Below are 7,473 nucleotides of genomic sequence, written 5' to 3'. Positions count from 1 at the left end.
TAACCCAGCGTTAAAAGGATACTATCCATCTGGTATCTATAAGTTATCTGCCCACTTTTCGATAGCACTACTCACCCATGCAGATGCAATGGTTGGTCTAGGCAGAGTACCTGTGGTGAAGTAAATGGATTTTAACGTATTTTCCTGTCTACGATCTGCAGGCTCCTTAAGGGCTGCCGTGTCCAGAGATGGTAACGCTACCTTTTTTGATAACCTTGACAGGGCCTTGTCCACAATGAGGGATGACTCCCATTTATCCCTATCCCCAGCGGGGAACGGATACATCACCTGGATCCTTTTGGGAATCTGAAACTTATCAGGATTTTCCCACATTTTTTTCAGAAAACATTCAGTTCATGAGAGGGAGAAAACGTTACCTCAGGTTTCTTTCCCTTATACATACAGACCATAGTATCAGGAACCGCAGGGTACTCGGTGATATGCAACACGTCTTTTATTGCCACAATAATGTACTGAATGTTCTTAGCCAATTTTGGGTCTAATCTGGCCTCACTATAGTCGACACTGGAGTCAGTGTCCGTTTCGGTATCTGTGTCCACCAACTGAGCGAACAAACGTTTGTGACCCCGAGGGGGTTTGGACCTGTGATAACACATCCTCCACAGACGACTTCCATGCCTGTTTCTGAGAGTCAGATTTATCCAATCTCTTAATAAGAGCCACATTAGCGTTTAAGGCATTCAACACATTTACCCAATCAGGAATCGGCAGTGCCGACAGGGTCACTCCCACAGCCGTTTCTGCCCCTAACAGTCTCCTCCTGGGCAGAGCACTCAGCCTCAGACATGCTGACACACGTGTACCGACACCTACAGACACACAGGGCAAATAGGGGACAGACACACAGTAAAGCCTGTCAGAGAAACACAGAGGGAGTTTGCCAGCTCACAACCCAGCTCTCAATCCCGGTTCTGAAAACTTATGCCCCAGACCTGTAGCGCTTTTATAACAACTCATAACTGCACCAAATTACTGTGCCCCCCCCTCGTTTTGCACTCTGTTACTTGTACAGAAGTGGTAGGAGGAAAGGACACGCGTCTCTGCAGCTTCTGTGAGAGAAAATAAGATTTTACACTTACCGGTAAATCTATTACTCGTAGTCCGTAGAGGATGCGGAGACTCCGTAAGGACCATGGGGAATAGACGGGCTCCGCAGGAGACATGGGCACTTTAAGAAAGACTTTAGACTCTGGGTGTGCACTGGCTCCTCCCTCTATGCCCCTCCTCCAGACCTCAGTTAGAGAAACTGTGCCCAGAGGAGATGGACAGTACGAGGAAAGGATTTTTGTTAATCCAAGGGCAATATTCATACCAGCCACACCGTATAACTTGTGATAAACTACCCAGTTAACAGTATGAACAAAGAGTCTCGGTCCAAACCGATGAACTGTAATATAACCCTTATGTAAGCAATAACTATGTACAAGTCTTGCAGAAGAAGTCCGCACTTGGGACGGGCGCCCAGCATCCTCTACGGACTACGAGAAATAAGGAAAATAAAATTTTATACTTACCGGTAAATCTAACGTCCTAGAGGATGCTGGTACTCCTTAAGGACCATGGGGATTATACCAAAGCTCCCAAACGGGCGGGAGATTGCGGATGACTCTGCAGCACCGATTGAGCAAACAGGAGGTCCTCCTCAGCCAGGGTATCAAACTTACAGAATTTTGCAAAGGTGTTTGAACCCGACCAAGTAGCAGCTCGGTACACCTGTAGTGCAGAGACCCCTCGGGCAGCCGCCCAAGACGAGCCCACCTTCCTAGTGGAAGGGGCCTTAACCGATTTTGTAACGGCAATCCTGCCGTAGAATGCGCCTGCTGCATCGTGTTACAGATCCAGCGAGCAATATAGTCTGCTTTGAAGCAGGGCCGCCAACTTTGTTGGCTGCATACAGGACGACCAGTGCTTCTGTTTTACTGATCCTAGCTATTCGGGCCACGTAAATTTTCAAAGCCCTAACCACATCAAGGGACTCGGAATCCTCCAAGTCACGTGTAGCCACCGGCACGACAATAGGTTGGTTCATATGAAAGGATGAGACCACCTTAGGCAGGAACGGAGGACGGGTCCGCAATTCCGCTCTATCCATATGGAAAACCAGATAAGGGCTTTTATGTGATAAAGCCGCCAATTCCGAAACTCGCCTATCCGAAGCCAAGGCTAACAACATGACCACCTTCCAGGTGAGATATTTCAACTCCACTGTCTTAAGTGGTTCAAACCAATGTGACTTAAGGAAACTTACCACCACGTTAAGGTCCCAAGGCGCCACCGGAGGTACAAAAGGAGGCTGAATATGCAGTACTCCCTTCACAAAAGTCTGTACTTCAGGTAATGAGGCCAATTCCTTTTGAAAGAAAATGGATAAGACCGAAATCTGAACTTTTAATGTAGCCTAATTTTAGGTCCAAATTCACTCGTTTGTAGGAAGTGAAGAAAACGGCCCAGGTGGAATTCTTCCATAGGAGCATTCCTGGCCTCACACCAAGAAACATTTTCTCCATATTCGGTGATAATGTTTAGATGTCACGTCCTTCCTAGTCTTTATTAGCATAGGAATGACCTCATCCGTAATACCTTTTTCCGCTAGGATCCAGCGTTCAACTGTCATGCCGTCAAACGCAGCCGCGGTAAGTCTTGGAACAGACAGGGACCTTGTTGTAACAAGTCCTGCCTTAGAGGAAGAGGCCACGGATCTTCTGTGAGCATTTCTTGCAGATCCGGATACCAGGTCCTTCGTGGCCAATCTGGAACAATGAGAATTGTTATCACTCCTCTTTCTTATTATCCTCAACACCTTGGGTATGAGAGGAAGAGGATGAAACACATATAACGACTGGAACACCCACGGTGTCACTAGGGCGTCCACCGCTACTGCCTGAAGGTCTCTTGACCTGGCGCAATACCTTTGTAGCTTTTTGTTGAGACGGGATGCCATCATGTCTATTTGGGGTAGTCCACACCGACTTGCAAACTGCGCGAAGACTTCCTGATGAAGTCCCCACTCTCCCGAATGCAGAGCGAAGTAAGATCTCCGCTTGACGTAGGGCGTTGTATATGGCCCTTAGTTCCAGGATGTTGATGTGAAGACAAGTCTCTTGACTTGACCAAAGTCCTTGGAAATTTCTTCCCCGCGCGACTGCTCCCCAACCTCGGAGGCTCGCGTCCGTGGTCACCAAGATCCAGTCCTGAATGCCGAACCTGCGGCCCTCTAGAAGGTGAGCACTGTTTAGCCACCCCAGGAGAGATACTCTGGCCCTGGGGGACAGGGTGATCCGCTGACGCAATTGCAGATACGACCCGGACCATTTGTCCAATAGTTCCCATTGGAAGGCCCTTGCCGTATGGAATGGCTTCGTATGTTGCCAGCATCTTTCCCAGAACTTGAGTGCAATGATGTACCGACACTTGTTTTGGTTTCAACAAGTTCATGACTAGAGTCATGAGTTCCTGCGCTTTTCCCTTCGGAAGAAAAACCCTTTTCTGGTCTGTGTCCAGAATCATGCCCAAGAAGGGCAGACGAGTTGTAGGATTCAGCTGCGACTTTGGAATATTGAGAATCCAGCCGTGTCGCTGTAACACATTCAGTGAAAGTGATACGCTTCTCAGCAACTTCTCCCGTGATCTCGCTTTTATGAGATCGTCCAAGTACGGGATAATTGTGACACCCTGCTTGCGCAGGAGCACCATCATTTCCGCCATTACCTTAGTGAAAATTCTTGGGGCCGTGGAAAGTCCAAACGGCAACGTCTGAAATTGGTAATGACAATCCTGTACCACAAATCTCAGGTACGCCTGAAGAGGATATATGGGGACATGCAGGTATGCATCCTTTATGTCCAGAGATACCAAAAAATCTCCCCCTTCTAGGCTGGCGATGACCGCCCTGAGTGATTCCATCTTGAACCGTTTTAAGTAAAGGTTCAGGGGTTTTAAATTTAAAATGGTCTGACCGAACCGTCCAGTTTCGGAACCACAAACAGAGTTGAGTAGTACCCCTGCCCTCTTTGAAGCAGGGGAACCCCTACCACCACTTGTTGCAGACACAATTTTTGAATCGCATGTAACACTATCTCCCTTTCCAGGGGTTGTTTCGGTAGGGCCGATTTGAAAAACCGGCGAGGAGGCACTTCTTCGAATTCCAGCTTGTAACCCTGGGAAACAATTTCTATTGCCCATGGATCCACCTGTGAGTGGACCCAGACGTGGCTGAGCAGTCGAAGATGTGCCCCCACAGGAGCAGACTCCCTCGGGGGATTTAGCAGAGGCCGGGGAGGACTTCTGTTCCTGGGAACTAGCTGTGTTGTGCAGCTTTTTCCCTCTGCCCTTACCTCTGGCAAGAAAGGACGAACCACGTGCTCTCTTGTTTTTATTGGAACGAAAGGACTGCATTTGATAATGAGGCGCTTTCTTAGATTGTGAGGGAATATATGGCAAAAAATTTGATTTACCTGCCGTAGCCGTGGAGACGAGATCCGAGGCCCTCTCCGAACAATTCCTCACCCTTGTAAGGCAACAACTCCATATGCCTCCTTTAGTCGGCATCACCTGTCCATTGCATGTGCCACAGGACACGTCTAGCAGAAATCGACATAGCGTTGACTCTAGAACCCAGTAGACTAACGTCTCTTTGGGCATGATAGATATATATATATATATATATATACATACATACACACATACATATATATATACACATATATATATATACACATACATATATACATATATATATATATATATATATATATACACACACACATATATATATACACACACACACACATACACACACACACTAGAGACAATAACATGGTATCCTTATCTAGGGTTTCAATCTCCGCTGATAAGATATCTGTCTACGCTGCTACAGCGCTATAAACCCATGCCGACACAATCACCGGTCTGAGTAGTGTACCAGAATGTGTGTAAATGGACTTCAAAGTACTTTTACTGCATGCTATCTGCAGGATCCCTGAGGATAGCTGTAAAGTCAGCGATACCTTTTTGGGTAAACGTGTCAATGACTTGTACACCCTAGGGGAAGATTCCCATCGTATCCTGGCCCCATTAGGGAAAGGATACTCCGAGAATTCTTTTTGGGAAGCTGCAGCTTCTTGTCTGGAGATTCCCGCTCTTTTTCTTCATGAGAGGAGGGAAATTTACCTCAGCTTTCTTCCCGTTAAACGTGTACCCTCGTGTCAAGGACAGAGGAGTCATCAGTGACAAGCAAAACATCTTTTATTACAATAACCATATATTGAATACTTTTCTGCCAGTTTGGCTGTACTTTGCATTATCGTAGTCGACACAGGAGTCAGACTCTGTCGATATCAGTGTCTATGATTTTGGATAGTGAGCGTTGTGAGACTCTGAAAATCTCTGTGACATAGGGACAGACATGGGTAGATTCCCTGTCTGTTCTCTAATATTTTGTGTAATAATTCATCTTAGCCCTTAATTTCACATATCCAATCCGGCGTTGTCGACGGCGACACCACACACATTTGATCCATCTCCTCCATAGGAGAGCCTTTTACCTCAGACATGTCGACACACGTGCCGACACACCACACACTCAGGGAATGCTCTTCTGAAGACAGTTCCCCCACAAGGCCCTTTGGAGAGACAGAGAGAGAGAGAGTATGCCAGCACACCCCCCAGCGCAATATGACCCAGGAAAAACACAGCAATTTAATATTTACACCGTAGCACTGTTATTATCTGCGCCGAATTATGTGCCCCCCCCTCTTCTTTAAAACCTTCTCTTCTACCGTGGTGATAATGCTGATTTAATTACCTTATAACCTTCACAATAATGGGTAAGAGACACAGTACGCAATTGGCGTATGGGGTACCGTAAGGGTACGCACTTAGCGTAGCACACGCTCGGCCGTGATCGAGACGCACATGCGGCACGCTCGCTCACAGCTTAATGCGTGGTGTCGAGCACGCTATAGGCGAGCGACTACCGTAATGCTACGCTACCAGCGTAGCGGACGCTCGAGACCACGAGGAGATCACGAGCGGCGCAGACGCTTACAAGATGACAATCAGTAAACCTTGAATGATACACACAGAACGGATACTCTTATACTGTAAACCTTTGTACTGAAACACTATCGATATAACGCTGCTTAACCTGATTAACACTAAAGCTGTTTGAGCGATCGAGACGCTCCTATTACCCACTGCAATGTAATGAACACACGATACCGTGCTAAGGATCCAACACCTTTACTAACAAGCTTTTAAGTTATATCGAAAAAGGTAAACAGTTCACAAGTCATACACTACAGACTAACATATAATTCTAACAGATTATCTAGACAGAAAATATACAATAGCGTCACAAACTTATACTATAACAGAGAGAAAGAGAATGGCCAATACACACAGAGAATAAGTTGGTTTGCAGAGAATTACTTACACACACTGGGAATGATCGCTGCGCAGCCTGGTACCAGCTCCGAGTTAGTCAATATGAAAACCGTTTGTGGAGTGAGAGGGAGCTGTTCAGGCTGGCTGATCTTATATACACTGAGTACAGTATACTACAAAGGGACCTACAATCTCATTGTTCATTGGACACAGGAATGTCTCCTCGCATCATATCAAAAGGTCATAGGTTAGTTTGAACAGGTGGGCTGTGACTATATCAAACTGCTCAAGTGGGAGGGAATCTGAAGATTCCCGCCGCATGGGTAATGAATCGCAAATATATGAAATGTCCAGAATCTACTAATGGCCATAACTATACGCATGAGCGATTAATCTTTACCTAACCAACACCGGATTGTTGCTATTAAAATGTTCTTTAGTTAGGTACCAGACACAGCTGTTCAAACCCTGTCTGACCCTTCGTACCATACAAAGAGGAATTCCTCTGTCCAGCGACCATTTATATTAACCAAACTTAGTCATTATTAAGGGGAACATTATCTATAAAACATGCTATTTGGTTCTATTATTAAACGATTGAGTAGCCCGCTAGACGCACACAAACTCTACCGTAAATGCACATACCACGCGCTCGAGCGCATGGCCGAGGCGCCATCACGCGGCTGCGAGTATCCGCACGCACGGGAGAGAATGTGCACGTGCAGCAGGCACGCGCATGAGGTGAATATATGGCAACGTGTAGCATGATATTTTTCTGACTTTGACAGTGGTATAATCAGGGGAGAGTCCGGGGAGCTTCCTCTCAGCGGTGCTGTGGAGAAAAACATGGCGCTGGTGAGTGCTGAGGGAGAAGCCCCGCCCCCTCGGCGGCGGGCTTCAGTCCCACTAAAAGTGTAAAATTGGCGGGGGCTCATGCATATATACAGTGTCCAGCTGAATATATGCTCTCTTTTGCCAAATAAGAGGTTTATATTGCTGCCCAGGGCGCCCCCCCTGCGCCCTGCACACTTACAGTGACCGGAGTATGTGAGGTGTATGGGAGCAGGG

Source organism: Pseudophryne corroboree, chromosome 3 (genome assembly GCF_028390025.1).
Source record: "Pseudophryne corroboree isolate aPseCor3 chromosome 3, aPseCor3.hap2, whole genome shotgun sequence".
NCBI classification, from domain to species: domain Eukaryota; kingdom Metazoa; phylum Chordata; class Amphibia; order Anura; family Myobatrachidae; genus Pseudophryne; species Pseudophryne corroboree.
Note: the sequence above shows the minus strand (reverse complement) of the source record.